Source organism: Falco cherrug, chromosome 3, assembly GCF_023634085.1.
Source record: "Falco cherrug isolate bFalChe1 chromosome 3, bFalChe1.pri, whole genome shotgun sequence".
Lineage (NCBI taxonomy): Eukaryota > Metazoa > Chordata > Aves > Falconiformes > Falconidae > Falco > Falco cherrug.
Window position 1 is genome coordinate 53,315,773 of NC_073699.1, and position 22,783 is coordinate 53,338,555.

At 39.8% G+C, this 22,783-nt stretch overlaps 1 long non-coding RNA gene across 1 annotated transcript; it reads right to left on the minus strand.

Annotated features, from left to right (window-relative positions):
- Positions 1 to 1,035: 1,035 nt before the first annotated feature.
- Positions 1,036 to 13,104, minus strand: LOC114015935 (uncharacterized). Its single transcript, XR_003560124.2, has 5 exons — positions 13,019 to 13,104; positions 6,442 to 6,536; positions 4,988 to 5,081; positions 2,608 to 2,713; positions 1,036 to 1,545 (listed from the first exon to the last, which is right to left on the minus strand). It is a non-coding gene; the product is annotated as an uncharacterized LOC114015935 (long non-coding RNA).
- Positions 13,105 to 22,783: the final 9,679 nt, after the last annotated feature.

The window sequence follows — 22,783 nt, forward strand, 5'->3', positions numbered from 1 at the left end:
TTTGCAGGGGGCAACTCCACCGAAGAGGTACATTTTAGATCATGTTTGCATAGCTGTCATACAACTATTATTTTGGTTGCTTTCTTGACAACGCTGCTGCTGCTACTGCAAGAACAGCACATTTCCCTGCCAACATGAAAAGAGCAGGGATATGTTCTGTGGGAGCAGTCAAAGATGGATATGAGCAGAAAGGGAAAGAGGAAGCTGTGTAACTGCAGGGGGATCAGAAGGTGTCACATGCAAGGGAAAGGACATCTTTTGCTCTTGCCAGGTGTATCTCTACTGACAAAGAACGCTTGAAACCACAGACAAAACTAAGGACAGCACTCCTATGGTGGTTGCTTATTTGATACATCTGAAAAGTTCTCTATACATTATTTAGATGTGCAGAAAGCCATAAATCCAGTAACTTTTTCCCTATATCTTTGGCTGCTTTGCTTTGGCAGACCAGATATATTTTTTTTTGTTTGGTTGGTTTGTTTTGTTAATCAAATGTTCCCACAAATTCCACCCTTTGGAGCAGCATTGTCCATCTTTCCAACTGAGGAGTTCTCATTTCCAAGGACAGTTCTCAAGGAGAAAGGAAACACGTTGCCCAGGCACATGGAACATTGAATCTTTCTCCTCCCCAAAACCAGCTGCTTTCTCATTCCAAGAAAAACTAGTGAAGACCCAAAGTCTCTTGGGAGTTTCTTTGTTAACATGTTACCATGTGATTAAAGCTACTTTAATCACTGTACATTGCATGAACATGAATTTTGTTACAGATCAACTGCATCTTGGAAAGATACTATGTTATACTGTACATGAAAAAACTACATATTTTTCAAAGTTTATAGTAAGTATACAGGTTAGTTAAACTGTCAATCTCTTGAACAGGTTTCTATTTTTTTATTGTAAACTATCGTAATCTCTTGCTATCATTTCGAGATTATGAGTCTCATTTTGTACTGTAAATGGAAACTTACATGTGGTCCTTGACAGTAGGTAGTATGCCCAATACTGCTGGGGGGGGGCGGCATGGGATGTGTGTGTTCCAATTTGTTTGGTCCTGTAGCATCCAAAATGCTGCCGTTTTTGTCATCTGACTCCAGCATCACATTGTCATCATCAATATACACAAGACTGGCCTGCTCCTGGAACAGATGGGAGAGGCTGTTGTCAAAGCCAGTGTATCTGCAATACGGGACCTGCAGCTAGTTCAAGACCATCACATTTTAGGCAGAGGAACTGACAATATTTTCTTTTATCCTTAAAAAAATCCCCACACCAAACAACACATTTTTAAATTAAACTGAAATTCAATTTAAAAAAAATAGTTTAACAAAGAATGTGTAAGAAAAAAAAATTAGGTCCATGCAGGTTACTAACACTCCATTAATTGCAAAAGGCTAAATTTTAATGACCATGTTTATCTACAGAACATGTTCTTCCACTGTTCTGCAGTGGTTCTTACGTGATGTTTGGATGATTCATGTGCACATATTCTAAGAATGACCCATCTAGAACTCTTTCAATAAGAACTTCTCCAATAGTGTTTGTGTCCTGAAAGAAAAAAAAAAAGGATATTTTATAGACTATCAAGATAGTAATTGATATGTTAATATATTTAATTTTGACTGCTTGAGTTACCAGTTAACAAAACACTGGTTTCCATGTGTTTACATCCATGTTTAAAGTTTACTGCCTAACTTTCTACTCCTTGGCAGTAAACACTGCAACATAAAGCAAGAGAAATCATTATGAAATTTGAAATAAATGAGAATGTCAGATGGAGAAACAGATTAATTCACTGATTATGCAAAGCCCAACAGTGCTACTGCTCTTTAATAAGGAGTCCAATTTGGTGATGCATCTTATATTACTGTGTATAGAAATAAAAACTCTAGTCTTAGCTGTATTTTATGAAGTTATATGTGTGCGCTATCATTAAAGTGCTATCATACAGAAATCTTTTTCTGCCATGTGCATGAATTACAGGTTTGAATTATTAAGATGGTTTTTCACCCTTGCCCTCCATTTGGACATAATTTTCTTTAGTGCTTTTGCACCATTTGAAAAAACATTTTATATCTTTCTTTGGGATTTTGTCTGGATGAGTATCAAAAATAAATAAAAGAAAGCACTAACTAATATTCTTGAGAAATTCTAACAGCATGTTAATGATTGTGCTGCACTTTCTGTTTTACAGCCTGCTTAGACAGCAAACAGCTGCGGCAGCTTTCACAAGTACAACTGTGTCATCTTAGGTTCTTACTAAATAAAAATGGGTTGTTGAAACAACTTTCATTTAAAGTACATAGGTTTTCATTTGAGGATCTCCAAGTAATTTATAGTCATGAGTCACACATAATACCTGTTAAGAAATGAGGAAATGGGTTACCTTTCCCTTGTCCCACCATTAGACAGCAACAAAACTGAGGACAGAATCCCTGAGTTGGCACCTCTGAGTACCAGGCTATGCTGTTTCTGTACACATCTACCACGCTTAGTGACTTCCTGGTGAAGTTACCTGCTCAGTTCTTTTCACAACTTCTTGATTGTAAAAGGTGTGGAAGATACACATAAAGAAATCAAGTCCAGTAGTTTGCAAATACCATTACTTACTATGTAGTCTTTGTAATGGCGCGTGTCTGAGTTGAAGACGCCTTACAAAATTTCTGCTGAAACAGTGTGGATCTCTCCCAGGTATTTAACAACAATTTGGACAACGCTATAAATAAATGGAAGGAAGTACTCAGTTTTCATCTTGGAGGTCTTAGAGAAGAAATATTATCAATGTTTAAAAAACAGGAATATGAAATAAGTGGATCTGTTATGGCCAAATAGCATTCTTTGAGCAAAACAAATACTCCTAAGCACAGTACACTTTCACATCAACTGTCAATTATGCTGATCCCTGTTGCGTAATTAGTGCCTGCAGACATTCCAAGGATTGTCAACCTATATAGATCTGATGGTTAATATATTCCCTCCTACTAGCTACAAAATAACAGTCACTCAAAAAGCATTTTTTAGGCAATGCAAAACTTGTTTATCATCCAAACAATTCATGTACCCATTTGTTTATCATTCAAATAGCAAACTAATAACAAATAACCCATTGTTTGTCATCCAAGCCACTGTTTGGATGATAAAATGCTACAAGACACATGCAAGACTTCTCTGGTCATCAATAACAAATTCATTCATGTGTGTGTTTACAACAGAAGTGCCTAAACCACTTCACCAAAAGAAAAGCTGAATTACTTCCTGTGGGTTCTTTGTAATATAAAAGTTGCAGTTGCTGCAACATTTATTCATTTAAGCAATATCATGAGAACACTGCATGTATGCTAAAAAGATGATTATCATGGAATACACCATGTGAATATACTACATGTAGACTAAAACCAGCTTTATGACATGTTATGGTAATGAGCATTATGATACAACACGCCAAAAAATCCTATGCCTTTCTTAGAACTAGAAGTCCAATGTGTTTATTCTAAGTTTGAAATAAAACCATTGAAAAAGATGTGCCAAATCTCTTTTTCAGGTACTCCTGAAACAGTTACTCAAAAGGTATTTTAGGACTAAAGGGAAGGATCAGCGTGGCAGTAGCAAACAATGAAGTGCACCTCTCAGCATGTTCCCTCTCGTTGCTTTGTATTAATGGTGTGGGACCTACAGTTTATAAATCAACTACAGCAGTTATGAAACCAGTATGACTTAAAAGATCACATTTTCATTTCCCTGGTTATACTTTTTACATTATTTGCAGGCAAACATAGTTCTGGGCATTGTTTTTTCCGTTGGGTTTCACAGAAATGTGCAAAAGAGGCTGTATAATGCATATTACAAGTCTCAGGATCAGCTTCTATATGCAACTCTGAATTGAGCTAAGCATTTAATAATTTTCTAAGTTTTAAGGCTTGATTCTGCTCTACAGATACACAACACGGCTATTTATGAATTTGCCCCGAGTGAAAAAATAAGAGCTTATAGACTGATAGGTGTGATAAAAATTACTGAGAAATATTTCAGTTGCCTGAATTAAATACAGAGTCTAATCTGAAGAATACAAAATTTGGCAAAATGTTATGCATTAAAGCATTAACTCAGGCAAATGTGAACACAGTATATACTCTGAGGGAATGCTTCCTTTAGTTTACTCAGAGCTCTGGCTTCACAATAACTTACTAATATGATCATGGTTAAGGTGGTGAAAACTAACCTGCAACGTAAGAGGGAATGGAGCCGGTTTCCCCCTTCCCACCTGCTGCAGGAAACAGGAGCGTTGGTTGATTTGTCTACAAGCCCTTCAGTCTGTAACCTCTCTAAAACACTCCTGCCACATGTGAGAATTGGAGTCGAAAATGCTGCAGCAAGTAACTATCAGGGAAGTAAATTACACTTGTCCAGATCTGAGTCTACAACCCTATGGACCTCAGTCCTACAGGCAGGGTCACAGTAAGACCTCGCAGCCCCCATGGACCTTCAGAATGAAGCCATTTATGTAACATTATCTTTAAAAAAAGAATTAAAAACCCTGCTATGACAGACTCCTATATAAGGTCACATAAGCAGTTCTCATAACTTCAAAACCCAGATGAGAATACACAGCAAATGCTGCACATAAATCTGAGTTAAGGCAGTAGAAATAGCACATGTGGGATTTAAAAACAGGCAAATTGCTGAAGCTAATAATGCTTGTTGTCTTGGCTGTAAGTAACTGTTGTACCCATTACAAGATTTCCTACACCATTTTCAGCGCTCCTATCAGCACTCACAGTGATAGAAGTGCTAGTGTTTTAAATATTATGTGCATACACACTTGGTCAGTGAGAGATGGGCAGAGGGAATGAATATAGGTATGTTTTTCTTTCACTGTCAAAATCAATTAAACAATTAGTAATTTTTTCTTTGTCTATTATCTCCTATCAGTAATGCTTGCTAGAATTAATCCGTTTAACCTGTGAATTCAGTAAAATACATACTTACATACATTTCCACTGCTGCTCTTTCCACTCTGACATGTGAGACAGTGGTCCATCAGCTCAGCCTCATCTACTTCACACTGGCAAAAAGGACAGGAATATCTGGGAATAAGAGGTAGGAAGTTGTTACTGGATGCAGATGTAATTGATACATTTTCAGCAAAAACTACAAGCAATAAAAGTAGTATTTAGATTTCTGTGGTCAGGTATCATCAGGAGCTCCTTTTGCCATAGCTAAAATGCATCATGGGTGTATGACATGTACCTGGGTGTGATGTATGCTATGCTGGCAAAAGGTCAGCCTTGCTAATGGATGCTGCAAGCACTGCACAGAACTGTGCCAGCATGTCAGGATATCGATCCAGAAAAGCACTCTTAACATAACCATGAACTTAGAGAAGCACAGATGAAAATACTGAACACTACAACTATAGACATTTGATAAAAGCATCATTTAATTGCTGTGATACACTTGGAACATGTGTGACCCAACTACCAATTCTCGGGAGCCCCCATTAAGTATCAGTGCTTTCTTGCACAGGATTCCTACTTAGTTTTCAGGATAGAGTATGGTCTTGTTGCATGGTGGAGACACTGTTTTCAGGTTAGTGCAGTTTTCAGATGTGTGCGGATAAATGTTCAAGTTTTTCTGAGCATCAGAAGAACAATAACTGATAAGGAGATAGGTCTTCTGAGCAAGCAGCCTGAATAATGTGTCATTTATGAATTCAAATAGCAAAGAGTATAGGGAATTTAAGTTACATAAATTAAAAAGCATTTTGATAGTGATACCTAAATTGCTTCTAATCATTAATGGACAAAACTAAAGGCCATTAAACTTCAAGACCTCTAGAATTACTACACACCTAATTGATTGCTCTAACAGGTCCTGCCCTGAAAAAGAATAGCAGGGACTAAAGATTTAAACTTTTAACATACAATACATGTTCTGCAAATATTTATCTATACTATAAACATATAAATAAGGAAAGCTGTCAGTCTTCTTAACTCAAAACTATTTCTGAAGAACAAATTATTAGAAGAGAGCCAATTACATTTAGATTATTATTAACCCTATTCATTCTGGAAATAACCAACATCTTTAAGGAGTTTTATTTGAAAGTAAACATAATTGTCCCCCAATTAAAATAGCAAAAACTGCTGACTTGTCAAAATACAGTTGTTTCTACAAAACAGGTCATGTGGAGCTGAATTCTATCAAAATCATACTGACTGCAAGTAAAATGCATTATTTTTTAGTCATACACCAAAAAAAAGCATCCATTTTGAGTACTATTTGCATATTATGTTTTAAACAATAAAGGATTTGTGTTGAACTTATGAAACAGAAACATGTTGCAATTAAAAAAAAAATCAGATGCTTCTTCTACAGTTTGACTTTACTATGTTGGGATAACAAACTCAAAAGTGGTTTTACAGTGTCATCAACACTGAGGTCTACCTTGTTGCAGCATCTTCAAGCTCCCCTACACATCCATATTTTTCTGTACATTTTTCACAGGTTCTTAAATGAGCTCTCATTTCACTCAGACATACCTAAGCAAGAAACAGCAGCAGTTTGTTATGTTTTATAATGTGACACATTTATGCTAACACATCACTCAACATTTTCTAGTGTAAAGGCTTATTACAATTATGGCTACACCTAGGGAAGCAAACACATCTCCTTCGACTACTGGCTCTGTTGCTCAAGCATTTTGTTACTGGTTCAGTATTGCTGTAATACATTTTATAATAATAACATTCAGCTTATGAGAGTAAAGTCAATTTGAGTGAAATAATTATTGGTTTGTGGTGGTTTTATTTGTCCCTTACGTTGGTCCTTAATATTTTGGAATGAAATTTGGGAGGCAAAAGGGAAAGATTTCTAATCTGGGGAGGGAGACTCTCCCAGTTCATATCTTGCTCTGTTCTTAATGGTGAAAATCTAGACCAACCCTGTTAAACCAAAAAATATTCCAAGGTGAGGACCCAATTCTGACCTCAATGAAGTAATCAGCAAAACTTTTGTATAGATTCATTAAGGATAAGATTTGGGTTGTATATTGCTGCTGTGCTGTGCCGGCTGTCCTGTTTCCTTTAACTCAGAATCTCCATATAACAGATCTGATGAAGCACAGTCATGAGGTATTTTCCATGACAAGAAAGAATATGAAATTATATGAAGCTGTCATGTTGAGATATTAAAATATCATTTGCACAGAAACAGTGAAGAGACATTAATATTACTTATAGGTTATATTCTATATTCTTAACCTTTAAACACTGATGACCAGTTCTGGTGAATCTTGGTGAAGAAATTTAATATAACTCTGTCCCAGATGGCTGTGCCATGGGTACCCTACAAATGATCATCCTGACTGCGGATCAGGCAGAATGAAAATGCTCAGAGCGCAGTCACTTAATTGCAATTCCCACTCCCCAAATGGAAACGGCAAATGAAATTAGGTTTATACTAATACAGTAATCTGTACTTTGGCGCGACTCAGATGCTGCAGGAGCATTTGCCAAGGGTAGTAGCCAAATACCAGAAACAACACTCAAAAGTATCTTGATGCTAGAATGCATTAAATGCATTCTCCTTTTCAACATATCTTAGAGGCCTCACTGATTGTTTTACGCAAGAAATACAGCCAACACTTTCTGCAGCCATAAGAAAGATTATAAACCACTGCAAATATACATCATCAGGTCACTTGTGCTCTGCCACTGAACAGCAAAAAGCAGTTCTTAAGCTATGCTAAGTATTGAGACTAGGTAAGCCATACGTAGGTCAGCACTTCTTAACATACCTGTTTCAATTGGCTTCCTTTTGCAAAAAATGAATTTAAAACAATATTGACATTAAATTCAATATTTAGCTACATTAAATTCAATATTTAGCTACTATTAATACCAAGGTGTTGCAGTTTATGTATTTCATTGATAGCTTTAAGCCGATCTTTCCCAAACAGAAAACCCATGGCATAAAGGTAAAGAACCGATAGTGTTAAAAACAAATACACTTTTTTGCTGGTTTTCTTATGTTCTCTGTAATTCCCCACAACCCTGCAAATAACAGTCTTTCTGAAGTTCATACATTTACTTGCTGGTTTACATTTTATGGTATTTTCACCCTGCTGCTGCTAGACAAGAAAGAGTTAAGGGTACTGTTTTGCAGCTACCAAGACAGAAGAAATTATAGAAGTCGGATGCAAATCCATTCAGAGAAAAAAGAGGGAGTCAGTTCTAAGTTGTACAATCTTCTCCCACAAAACAAAGGTATAAAAATATGAGGAAGAGCAGGACTTAAAAGTGTTCATTATACAGAAAGAGACACAGATTTAATACTGTTAAGGAGAAAATGCTTGCTTTTATATGAATTTTCAAGTAAATTTATATTAATTGAATCTTGGTTAACTGCTTTTCTATGGATGCCCTGTCCTCCACCAGAAAGCCCCATTAACCTTTTGCTTTGCACCTTGTTTTGATGAAACATGATAAACACCTTCCAGTTCAAACAGTAGCATTTAAAACTTCATTTGCATGTAAGTGATGTTTCAAAGGCTTTATTTAGATTTAAGGAAAAAGGCTCAGTTTAGGTAGCTTTACTGAAGGGAGTTGGGGGGCGTTTAAAAAAAAAACAACCAACAACCACCACAAAATTTTCCATCTTTGTTCTGTATTTTAACAGATGCAATTTTGGCCAGGATTTTTCTTATGCAATCGTTAAATATTAAATTTGTCATTTGTCCTTTCTCCAGCCAAAGCCAACATAGGTAGTCAAGAAGATTCAGCTCCCACAGGTTTAGGCTTGAGCTTAATATTTGCAATGACACTGGCAGAGTGTTTTAGAGCTCTTTTAGATATGGAACTTGATAAATCACAAAAATCTATTCTTCCATCATCATGTTGGTAGAGTTTCTCTGTTTAGACATGTCCTTAAAAAGGTATCTTAATAGTGTTAGTTCTCATGCATGGATACAGCTCTGGAATTATTTACTAGTTACGTGTTCAAGGCTGCAAACCTGTGTTTTGCATTTTGTGCAATTTTGGTATGTGTTCCCATCTTCTTGGCAATATTAGTAGCTGGAATTCCTTCAGAGGGAAGATAAGCATGGCAGTAAGGGCACATCCATGCCTTATTCTTTAAACATGCAGAAATACAGGAATGACAGAACCTGTACATAGAAAGAAACTAAAACGAACATGATAATCCCCCCCCAAACATGCTTCAAATGAGGCAGGGTATATAAAAAAAGAATCAAAATTTTGCACCACATGACATTCCTGGTGGAACATTACAGGACATTTGTTTTTCTTAGGATATATTGTCAAAAAGATTGTGGGTATTGTGCCGGCAGCCCTACCTGCGTAAAGCAGAGCACTGGAAACAGACAAGCTGAGCTTCCCGGTAGCACTGAAACACATGAGACTGCAAAGACTTACTTCAGAGCAGAAGCAAGGAACCTGTGTCCCAGGGGCCAGGCAAAGCCTGCAGTTCATGATTTCAAAACCCGCCATCACAGCAAAGATTGTTTAATTTTTGTGGTGTTGCTGCTGGACAATGTCACAAATATACGCATACTGATAGCTTACTCTAAGTCTTCCCGAGCCCACAAACAGAAGAATGCCCCATGCTGCTCCTATGAGGGACAACCATTCGGGTTGTTAAGACAAGGGAATTTCTCTAATACGTGATGAATTCGGGAGTCAGAGAATTACACTCACAGGGTTTAGGCAGCAGGTGCAGGGGAACTGTTATGCTGTTGTGTGGTAAGTGGTTCTCTGTTCCAGCTGTCTTGGGGTTTGGATGGCATAAAGGCATACCAACCTCTGGGAGCATCTCAGCCACTTCTCTGGTCTTAGTAATAAAAGCAGATTGAATTAGTGGTCACTGCAGCTGCTTTTGAAAGCTTTTTTGTCAGTAACGGATATGACAGAGAAACTTTCGTGAATCTTCCTGTAGAGATGTAAAACATTACTGCCCTTCACTATCTAAGCACCATCGAAAAGTTCTGATGCTAATGGGATGGGAGATGGCCCTTCTTTGCATCAGATTACAGCTCCTCATCATGTCTGGATAGGGATCTGAAGGGTAGAGTAACAACCTGGGATCTTAAGGAAGGACAAAAGAAAGGGTGCACACTGACTGGCTGGCTGACTGACAGACAGCCCCTCTGGCTTTGGAGGAGCTAGAAGAAGCTGTTGTGCCAGCCTGCAATCCACAGCGAGCACACTGCTCAGCCTGGCTCAGTGTGCAGGCAGCAAACACATAATGGCGAGCAGGTGGCAAAAGGCCCTGTGCCTCTATAATAAATTTGCACTTGTGCCCCTCTGTTAAGTGTCACAGCCCTGCAGCAGAAGTGTCAGGAGCAAACTTATGTCTGCAACCCCAGCTGCATGAATGAAAAATTTCACTTAAATAAACTGCTGACTTTGCACTGAAATGGGTAAGAAGCAGGAACATCTTCTGTTTTGCCAGTTCTGCCTGGAGACTGAAATGCAGTAGCTTCCAGAAGAGAGGCACCTGAAACCATGAGTCACTGTGGCCAAACCAGCTGGTGCTGGTGGCCGTGCTATGCCAACTTAAAATGTTGCCACTTGCCTCCTGCACTGCCCCTCTCTCTGTTGAAGGTTACCCACCTTTCTTTCTGTCTCCTCTCCCAACCCTCCAGGCCAACAGAACGTTTCACGTGCTCATCTCTCAGATACTTCTACCCAGTCTGCCATTTTAGTGCATTTACCTGCTTTCCCAGTTGCTAAAATGCTAACCTTTGCACAAGAGCTCCCAAGTCACAAGTCCACATTACCCTCATCAGCTCTGCTATATAGATAGCAACTCCAGCAAAGGAGTGGAGTTGGAATCTGAAGCAAAACCTTCTTAAGCCACTGTAAAACAACTTGCCAAGCTTGCCAGTACACTCTGCAACAGCATTTCTAACATACTTAACCTGTCATTGATCTACCGGAGGATTTCAGATGTAGGATCTTCTTTGGAAGCCTTCTTCATATATAGCTCCACAGAGCCACATAAAATACAATCAAAGCCTAACTCACACAGAAGGTGGTATTTTGCAGTTAACTTCGCAGAAGGATCAGTGATTACACAAAGTGCAGAGAGTACAGCCAAGACACAACATGATCCCTGTCCGAGGATAAACTCAGAATTGTTACTCACGGTTTGCCCTTGGGCAGGTTTTAACTTAGATTATTCCTGTACTTTAAACAGGGTTGAAAAGGTTTCTTTGTTTCCCTGAGGGACAGATGAGTCTTCTATAAATAACCCTGCACAAGGTTCTCACATGCTGCCTGAGAGCTTTCCCCTTTTAATGTCACAAAATATAAAATCAGATTACCCTTTGTCAGTTTGTTCACCCTCCCCCTTAAACTGTCAGTAGCAGAAAAAAAGTTAATATAAAGGATACAAGGATTGGTGAAGAAAAACTACACTCATGCACTATGCAGTTACTCAGTGATTTGGTCAGTTGACTATAAAATGAATTTGCAAGAATTTCCAGTTCAGCCTCCACCTTTAACCCAATTTATCACTCTGCTTTATTTGCTCAGTCCGTACCTAAACAGGTAAAACAGAGAAACAAACAAAACTTCAGACACTGCAAGTAGCTTACATAAAACCTGAGCATCTCAGGATATTGACCCTGAACATTGCTAAAGCCCTGAGTTTTCTCTTCTTCCATTTAGCATCCAAACAATTGCCTCAAGTCTCTAGTTAGAGGCTGCGTAACACTTCTCAAATGCAAAAAAGCTAATGCATTAGTTCTTTAAGATACTGAGGGTGCTGTAAACAGTTGCACTTTTAGACATACATATATGTGTATGTCTCAGCTCAGGAACACATAATTTTCCATGGTCTGTGACCTTGAATAAATAATTAAAACAAGACTGGCCAGGTGAATAGCAGAAAAGGCGCAGCTGCTCAGCTGGATCTCTGCTGGGACAGAACTCTGTGAAGTTGCCTATAGCTTCTGAGGCCAACAAGCGGTCCTGGAAGAAGGGGCTCAGAAACATGCTAGGAAGCCTTTTATCCTTTTATTCTTCTTCTCCCCCCCACTCCCCAAGTATTCCTAAACACTGGCTCAAGCTATACTTCCAATTGCCTGCCATGATCACTAGAAGGATGCCTGTGCCAGGTGCCACGTTTGTAAAGGGAGTCACTAGCAGATGGTTCACGTTTGCTCTTGCATTTTACACCTGTATACATTGCTCTGTGCTGATTCTAGATGGGCTCTTTATGTTATGCTTGCATCTGGACAGGATTCAGATTAGGGGCAATACTTCAATTGTGGCTCACATTAAATTTGTGATGAAGACAACTATTAGAAACGCTCACTGGGAATCTGAACCGGAAGCACACGCTCACTCCAGAACAGCTGGTTTTACACATTGATTTTTTTAAGTGCTCCACAATAACCAGCCTTATCCCAAAGCAGCTACCCCAGAACCGATTTACTGGCGTACCAACCCTTAAGCAGATTTAGCCAGGATGAATCCAGACGGTTAAATCCTACGTATTTAACAGAAAAACACGGAGCACAGACATCACAGGCCCCCCGCCGTCAGCAGAGAAGCAGCCACGACTCCCTTGAGGCGATCCCGCCGGGAAGGGGCGGCTGCGCCACCTGCACCCCCTCCGCGGCAGGCAGCGCGCGGGCGGTGCTGCCCTGCCCCCACCCATGCGAACACCGACGGACACCGATCCCCGCCACCCCACCCCCATCTTCCGCCGGTTCAAAGCGACTTTCCCCTCGGCTGGTTTCCTCCGGCCTCTCCCCGGCCGGGCGAGCCCCGCGCGTTCTGCACCCCGAACCTCGCCCACCGCCAGACCCCGCACCCCGACCTCCTCCGCCCGCCCCCGGCCCGGGGCGCCCCCCGCCGGCAGGAGCCCCTCCGCGCGGGCTGGGGGACCCGGCACCCACAGGTGGCCGCAGGGCGGCCCTCGGGGGGCTCCGGCCGCCGCCGCCCCGGCACCGAAAGGGGCCCCTGCGGAGCCCCCCGCCCGGCAGGGCCCGACTCACCGCCGGGGCCGCCACCCCGGGCAGCGGGCGCTCTGCCCCGTGCTGCGCCGGGACCCCCTTCGGCTGCAGCGTTACCGCTGCGAGCGGGGAGGTCGGGAGGTCTCCAGGAAGTGGGCGGGACCCTGGGTTCTTTAAAACCTAAAAAGCGTCAAATTCAGATAATTGTGTTTGTTGTGGCTCCCCGTAATGCATACTTACACAGTACCGGCATCTGTAAGAGAAGCTAGAAAGCTGGCACCAATGCTGCTTCAACCACCAAGTAACTGTTGAGCACAGGTGTAACTGACAAGGCACTTAAAATAGTGGTAGGCAGCAGTAGGTTATTTTGAAGCTGGTAAATCAGTCAATGATTACTTTTAAAAATAAATTTTCATTAGCACTGGAGGGGGCATTTTCTCAGATGCAGACAGCAATGGCCCACATACATTGTGCCCTCATGGTGGACCATCAACTACCACTGTCAAAATAGGGAAAGATGCAATGGCTAAACATTATAAACAGCAACAATAGCTATTTGGAAGACATTTCTTCAGCTGTCTTTGTAAAGGTTATGAAGGACCTTGATTCTCTGTGTTACCTGTTTTCAGCCTCTTACTTCTTCACCCAGTACTTGATGATAGCTGTGATGAGGGTATCTGTAGCGAATAACAGCGTGGTGGAAGGCATGAGGCATCTCCTTGTGTTGGCCATGGACACAAACACGGGTTCATTTTAGTGGAAGTTCAGGTGCCCAAGGACTGCTGAGCTGTGGAAACAAAGCTGTGATTTTTCTCAATGTACTCTAGCATGTCATGCATCCCCGCACACGGAGCTTCTCTGCCTACAGTGAAAATGAATGCTGAAGCCAAGGGAGTATCCTGGATGGCGTTGAACATGTACAAACAGCACATGGTGGCTTTAATGGGGCTGTCAAAGCAACCTATCAAAGGAACTGTTGGGTTATTTGTGCCTATGATGCATAAAAACAAAAGCAGATTCGTTCTAGGTGTCCCCAGGTATGTGAACACCCAAAGAACAAAGGTAGTATTCCCACTTATTTCTAGAAGTACTGGAAACTACAGTACATTTAGTAATGCACATACTTGAATTGGGACCTGTCCGGGTTTTTCTTACTTGGCTAAAAGTTGTACCTGCTCTATTAGGTACAGTTGGAATAGGTTTCAATATCTTTTGGGCAATGTATATTCTACTGTGACAGATTGTTACTTTTTTCTTTAATATTGAAAAAAATTGAATACAGAATCAGAAAAACTAATACCTGGGCATGTCTCAACATATATATTTTTTTTCCAGTACCCAATGTATTTTCTGTAACAATATTTTTACAGAAGCAAAGTCAAGTATGACCCACTTGTGAAAAAGAAGTAAGAAGGGAAATGCAGTATATTGGGTAACTCCAAGATGAAAGCATCAGCAAGTTTGGTATCTTTCAGTTTGCATCTGGCCTGCAGTAAAACTAGTAATCTCCTGTCAAAATGATTTCCTTAGAAATTTCCGTCACAGATTTGGTTTTGGAGAAGATATCACCATTTTCTGGGCCTGAGCTCTGCAGTGATGATTATCTCATATAAACAGCTTTTACAGTCATGCAATTAACTTGTCAGATCACATATGTAATGACAACAGAAGGACAGCAATATTTCCTGTGCTGACTATTTATTCATAGGCTACCTCACTGATGAATAATAAAATCAGATCTAGGAAGAATTGTATCTCTTCTTAGGTAAAACCCACAAAAATCAGGACAGCAGTATGGGTTGTTCTAGAAACTGTAACGAAGTATGTTCCAGCATACGTGAAATCTTGTCAGTCAGAATCAAGTCAATGCATTTCCACTGTCAGTTACTGGTTTTCTTTAGATTACATAAATCACAAAGAAAATACCAATACCATCCCACTGGCTGAACTCTAATTTTGTTTATTGCTGTGTTATGTTTAGTGTCACTTGGTTAAGATATAGATACTTGTTTATACCCAAATTTAATTTATTCATGTTGTGTTAATAATACAATGTGATAAAAGGTCATTAGCCACTGTAAGATAATTAAGTGCAAAGGTTATAATAGAAAATCGATTAGGGATTAAAACTGCAGGTTTTTTCTGGTAAATCACACACTTATTTAAAATTTGACCTAATATAAGTATGAATAATGTTTGGAAAACACTAAAACATGAAGGATGAAATTAGAATGCTTTTAAAAAAAGCATTAAAAACCCCAAGTAAGCCTTTAAGTGCCTGTCAATAATATGTGAAAATAAAACTAGCATTGTTATAGTTGGTGTATGGAGAATGGAGGTCTCATGAAGCAGCAGTAAAACTGCATTAGAGATTTTAAGAATTACTGATGATAGTTTTCCAGTACCAAATCGGTGGCACACACACAGACCTAACCATGGTGGGAAAGCCCGGAATGATCACAAGGCTGGAAGCTTGTGGTGGTGTGAAGATCAGTGCTCACAACTAATTACATCAAATATGGGCAGACAGAGTACAGACGCAGCCAAGATCTGTTACATATGCACGTGTTTATGGCTGAGTAGGGATTTACAGATGTGTATGTATTTACTTAGATACACACATACAGAAATTACCTACATCTGCCAGATCAGTTTCCTAGGGAAAAAAAATAGTTAAGAAATAAGAAAATCTGAGCACATATTAGAGAAGAAACTTAACAATATTAATGAAAATCAGGGTGTGTAGCCAAAGACTTCATTACATGGTAAGTATTCCACAATATTTTAAATATTAAAATGAACAATTTTATTAAAACCCCTTTCTGGAAAAGGATGGAAAGGCAATAATTGGAAGTAGATAGCAATCGCAAATATAAATTACTAAACGAAGCCAAAGAAAAGTCAAGCCTAGTAAAACTAGAAGGAACTCTAAAGTATAAACAAAGCAAGCTAAAACAGAAGCTGTGATCTGGTACTAGATTGACAGGAGACTGCTAATGTTGCAAAGAAGTGTTCAACAGTTAGCTACAATATTTGGTAAGAAGGAAAAGGATCTATTTATATCTGATCAGGGTATTGGATAATTTGCCAGCCCATAATGACAATGTAAGTATTAAACCACATTAATTAGGAATAAATATTCTAAAGGGAAGGCAGAGAGGACTTTCACCCAATAATCCTAGAAGAGTTGGCCGAAGAGTTTTCTTTTGTGCTCTTAGTTGCTGCTAATGATTCTAAGCATGCAATGGAAGTCCTCCAATGCTGGACTCAAATGACAAGGTTGACCTCATGGGTTATAAAATGTAAAAAATTAAGTTCAGTCAATAAAAGTATATTGATGCTCACTAACATGGTTTTAGAAACAGAAGTTGGCAAGCTGAACTCAGGTTGTACTCTGATGAACTTACAAATATATTTGGGTTTTGAAACTGTGCTTGATGTAATATACTTCTGTAGGGTATTTAACTTAGCCTTTCATGGCCTTCAAACTAAAATAAATGAACATATAATATAAATAAAGATACACAGGAAATATAAAATGCTGTGTGGCATCTTACGAAGTAGCATCAAAAACATACATACCTGATATTAAGTAATATTTTTATGACTAATCTGGAAATGAATATAAAATCACCAAGTGACTGTACTTGCAGGTACCAAAAGCACAGGTGAAGTGATAAGTCACCATGGCAACAGACATTGCACAGTGCCATCTGGATTCCAGGATAAATTGGACCCATTTTAAGAAAGTGAATCTTAAATAGTCAAGTGCAATCTCATATATATATATATATAGGGGGGAAAAATATGTACTGTACTTCTGGAAGAGTAACTAGCAGCTGCACACAATCTAGCAGCAGGGTGGAGAAACAGTGTGTGCTTCCAGAGTAGCACTGCTATCAATGAGAGCAAGTGACTTCTGATGAGGGCATAATGACAGTAAAAGTTGAAAATGAGAATATTTATTGCATTAGATTCACTGCTTTAAGTGCAGAACAAGTGAAGGAACCTCTGCTTGGTGCAACTCACCTAAAAGTTTCTTTTCTTAATCAAGAGAGATAATTAAACTCTTCAGCTTAGTTGTTGTTTATCTGAGTGCTGTGTACTTTTAACTCAGTTTTGAGAGATATAGCTGCAGCACACCACAGTTCAAGCAGGGCAAAGCTGGGCATTTATCAGGTCATATCAGACAGCTTTTGTAACTCAGACATAAAATTTCAGTCTTTGTCAGTTCCTTATTTTCTATTTTTGAGGGGTTTGGACATCGTTAAACTAAGTATTCTGGAGAGTCATAAAACTTTAAGGGGCTTGCTAGCTGTGGAGGAACAGTGATGCTTATTCATGAGTTTTTAGACTGATTACCCAAAGAGGTTAAATGATACCATCATCTTCTCTGTGTGTATATAAATTTGCCTGGTGGTGCCTGCCCTTGCTAGAGCCTCCACCCAGCGACAGAGCTCCTCGGTCAAGACTGAAGCCTTCTCCAGTTCCTCACCCAGAAATAGTCCCAGCCCCATCTGTGACCATGGAACGGTTGTAGCTGCTCCAAACGCCAGTGCAGAGCCTCCCCAGCACCCTCTGCCGAGGCACCCTGGGGCTTGGGAACCAGACGTCCTCACCCAGAACTCACCACGGGGAGGATATCTTTGGGCTGGTTGTTTGGGGCAGGCCCAAGGAAAGAGAGAAAGCTCATATGAGAAGGCTCTAGCTTGAAGAGGCTGAGCTCAGCGTGCTAGCTGGTTTTGTTAGCTCTGTCGACAACAGCAAGGACTGCCCAAGTCGGCATATTAACAGAACACAGTCTGCACTGAAGGGATACAACATAACCTCGAGAGAGAAGAGCTGGGAACATCGTAATATGATAAAACACGTAACAGATTGCCCCCTTGGGCCCTTGATGTGGCTTTGCCACCCCTCCAATGGAGGCATGGCATACTTCAGATAACCCATGCCCACAGATAATCTGCACAAAGTTGCATTACGGAGATGTGGATAATCAAAGGGGATGAGACACAGAGCACTAGTTCCCAAGCAGAGGCTTTGGGTTACGTTTTCCCCAGTGTAACCTGAACATGCGGACAGTGAACGCTGCTGCTGAACCACAGAGCATTTTCCTTCCCACCCATGCATAAGCCATGCTTTGTAGTTGAAAATTCACATTGAAGCACAATGGATGTTTGTTGACTGGCCTAACAAAAGCACACCGAGCTGCCTTTCCTCCTTGTTCCCTTGGCCTAATTAAAAATGCTAAAATTGTAGAGGATTTCCTCGTATGAGTTTCCTGTCATTTATGCAAGTCAAAACGAGGCATTTCCCACTCCCAAAAGGGAGACGCTACAGCATGCACGTATGTCAGATGGCAGTGCTGTTGCCTTGAAATGTGAATTTCAGTTTCAGTGAGCTTCCTTACGTGATGAACATTCATCTATTTACCTGATTTTAATGAAACTATTATATGAGAAAGTAATCTCTGACAATAATATTATTTGGTATAGCTTTCTAAAACCTTAATGTCTTAACCTTTGATAGAGTGAGTCAAAAAATTAAGTGATTGAGTAAGGTCAATTGAAGCAGACACGTGCTGCCTGGTGACAGCATGTGTTGCCATGAAGCTGGTTTTCTAATATCATGGGATAATCTCTAATTTCCCCTTGTACCTTGAGGAACAATAGAGTTTCTCCAGGGAAAAACCTTGTGAATTCAGCTAAAAAGATAAGCCATATAAACACAGATATCTTTGATGGTTAGCATTTTAAGAGAAGGTTTAACATCTTTCTGTTAATTTATGAAATTACTTAGCTTCCATGCTTCTTTCATGGAAAGTGGCATGGAGCAAAGCGGCAATGAGAAAAAACAGTGCCTGAAATTTATTTTTTGCTATCAACATATAGGAAAAAAAATCTATTTGAAGCCAAATAACTTTTAAAACTTCCTTTGGTATTTTGATTTCCCTGTTCCTCATATTTCCCTCCAGCTCTGATCGTGTCTATAGCTGTGGCTTCCACACAGATTCCCTGACCATCCCAGCACAGCCATCAGGGCCTTCCCTCCTGCCTGGCCTTCACCTGCCCTCACACTACTGCTCTGTCCTCTTCATTGCACTGAGATCTGTGTCCGATGCTTTTTCCTTGCAGTGTTGCCCTTCCAGGTCCAGCTTTGTACACCAATGTGGTGTTTTCCTCCAGTGTTTCCTTGCAAGCTATTAACCCCTGTCTGCTGGCTTAGCTTCCTAGATTTTTCTATTGCTTTTTCATGTAGTATTGCCTGACCAGTAGCACTCACTGCTTTCCTGACCAATTTGAAATAGAAATTATTTGTAATGTTCTTTTTTTAAAAGCTTTTTTCCTGTGCAAGAATCCATGCTTCTGTGAATGTTCATTTTCTGTGTAACTGCACTGCACTTTTCCCCTGAAAAACCTGCCCTCAGAAGGGGGCCAGCAGGCCTGAGTCAGTGGCTAGCTGAAGGATCTAGACAGCTTGTCCACCAGGCTGTGCTTCTGGAAAGTGAGCTAGCACAAAATCTTTAAATTATTTACGAAGGGTGTTGCCACACAAACCACACTCAGATTAGAGGCACTACACCTCTTTGCCAGTCTCACCTGAGGAATACATGATGACTTTGATGAGTATAGTAGGTATAGATCTAACAGGTAATTTCTGTTCCTCAAAAAATGACCTAATTATTTTTTTTTACCTCAAACTGGAACAAAAGTTGAAATTTTGAAATCTCCTACCAACTGGCATTTTGAGGGGAAGAAAAAAACTTTGTCTGAAGTCAGCTGGAATGTTTACTTTTAAAGAAGCTTCTGTTTTGACTTGGCAACATCGTGCTTTTGGTATGTAATTTATACTGTAATGTGAAATACCTTTCTGAATTACATGGAATTACTAAATGTAAAAAATTAAGCAAGTTGTTTGGAAGTGGTTGGAAAGTTTGGACTTCACCTTGCCATGGCTGGTACAGGACACAAGATGTGGAAGAAAGAGATTACATCCTGTGGTCATGGCTTTCCAATTTGGGAGCCAGCACTATTAGACTCAATCTAACGCTCCTTTTCCTTCCTCCATTTCCCTTCTTTCCCAAACAGCAAAAATATTTCTATTTCCTAGCACGGAGAATGGTTTTCTCTCCTGTTGGCATTGTGCTGTCTAGAAGCTGCTGGAGTGGAATACTCTGATGCTGTCTCCCCTTTGCTGCCCATCTCTTCCCAAGCTGAGGACTATATCCCTACAAATACTAGAGGAACAATCGCATCTTGTACACTAAATTCAATGACTCTTGGTATAATTCAGATCAGAATTAATTCCTTTATGCTTCAAATGATAATGCAGCAATTGAGAAGTTGAATAATATTGCAGAATAGAAGTAGTATTTCTTATATTCAGCAGGAAGAATCTCAAGAAACAAAATTACATGTTCTTTGTTTCCCTGTTGTCAGCCCTTTGCCTCACCATTACCGAAGAAGCAGCTCTGGTGCTTTCAGTGCAGACAGTAGCAGATGATTGAAGTTACTCCCAAAATGGAGCTGAGAGCAGGTAATATGTGGCTATGTCTACATCAGCAAGTAGCATGTCCTAATAGGAGTGGATTTTGCAGACTGGAGCAGCTGACATTTTTGGGCTTGTGAACTGGGCTCCCATTAGCAGTTTGAGTAAGTAGCTGTGTCCATGGACACTGTTTTCTAGATCAGTTATATCTAAACCCGCTCCTTCATATGAACCCCAAGTCATTGAGCAAGTGTGCTTCTCACCCAAACCAAAATTGGACCAGTTACGTTCTGCTCTTGTCTCTGTACAGTCCAGTTCACAGCATCTAAGGCACATTTCATCACCTCTAGGGTGGTTTTGCAAATGGCTGAGGTCACTGGGAGCCCAGGCTTCCTTTGAAAGGGCTGGTCCTACCTCCTGTCCCGAGCTATGGTCCCTTTCTCCTGATTCTGCAGCTTTGTCCAAGCGGTCAGTTGGATCACTCCTTAAAAATAGGGTTAATTTTCAGATGTGTTAGTTCATTGCTCCAGGTGATTATGTGTCCACTTAAGAAAGACTTAGGAGGTACAAAGTGGTAGCAGCACAGAGTGGAGAGCGATTGGGGAGGGTGGAACTGCTTTTCTCTTGTAATTGAGGCTTAAATTGGCTTCAATTACTTGTGAAACTATTCCATGAGAAGACAGCCACATGATGGCTCCTAAGATAAACAGAAAACGCCCGTAGTTATTTTTATTGCTGATTTTATTCAGTAAGCACTGGGGTTGAAATAATAATTAAACCGAGTAAAACTCATAGATTTTACATGTTATTTGGACAGTTTCATCTTTCCGTAAACTCTCCAGACACACAGAATGAAAGGAATATGTAACTCGAAGAAACCTTTCCCAAGAGAATTTTTGATTGTGCCAATTAGTAAAAAAAAAAAAAAAAAAAATCTCTTGAATGGTATTTCTGTTTTGCTTTTCTCCTGCTCTTCAATTTTTTTGACAACCACAATAATTTATAGTCACAGAGAATCTAAACAGAGAACTTCCCTGGAATACTGCAAATTCTGTTAATTAGAACCCAATTAACAAAATGTTGGTTTGTAAATATTACTTATCACACCTTTTTGCATACAATAAAGGCGGTTTTAAAAATGTCATTCTATTCAATCAGCCTGTGGTGTCATAGATGAATTGCATCTACTCGACTATTGTGACTGCTACTCTAGCAAGCTTCAGATGGCCTTTCTGTGGCTAGTTAATTGTTTCTAATGCACTGAAATACCTTTTGCAGTGAAAATCTGCACTATCAATTAAAAATTTAATTTCTTTAATGATGAGGAAAAGTTTAGTCTTTTTGCTTTGTTCAGTCTCTTAAACATGGTAAAAGAAATCTGACTGTGGAAAAACAGAGAGGCGATTCTAATTATACAAAAGACAGGAAATTTAAACTTGATTTTATCCCCTGGAGTAGTATCTGGTGAACAATGGAAAACTTTGATATCATCCCACGGCATTTTATTATTATTGTATGACTTTGCACTGTGTAGCATTGTATTTACGTAACTAAAAACCTGGGACAAATACTCTTTAGGGGCCAGGAAAATACTGATTGCTGAGTGACAATCCATTGTTTGGCTCATTTTCACCTTCTCCTTCTGTCTCCAAGAGTAACTACTTAAATATGTTGAAAAGCAGAAGAGAAACCCCCGTTGAATAAAACACTAATGTGCCACAATTCCCTTGTAAGGAAAAAGATGAGAAAAATTTAGTGTTCCTCTGCTTTAAGAAGGTTGCTGCTTTGACTCAAAAAATTAAAACAATAACTGAATAGCAACAATTTGTGAATTCAGTATCTCAGAATTTTTAATAACACAACTTGCACAGGTAACATGAAAATTTGTAGCTTCTCTGTGGACATGAGTAACAAAAATCCATATGCTAGAAATATTGCATCTGGTCTTCATAGAGTCATAAAATGGTTTGGGCTGGAAGTGAGAAATGAACTAACAGATAGTGGCTTTTTGCTGAGTGCTGTGCTAGACATAATAAGGCGCCTTCCTCGGGACCAACGTTCACCGCGAGGAAGACATCTGACTTCATCCTTGCGCGACCACCAGAGGACCCCAACGACAGAAAAGCGCAAGCGCAGTGGGGATGGAGTTATTTAAATCATTTCAAGGAATACTGTAAATAGTTGTGAGAAAATAATTAATATGTATATGGCTGAAGCAACCTTAATGGTATAAGTAGATCATATTTGAGCTCATTTGGTGCTCCTCTGACTAGAAGTCAGTCACATGCTCAGCGCTGCGGTTTTTGCACTTTGCCTCAC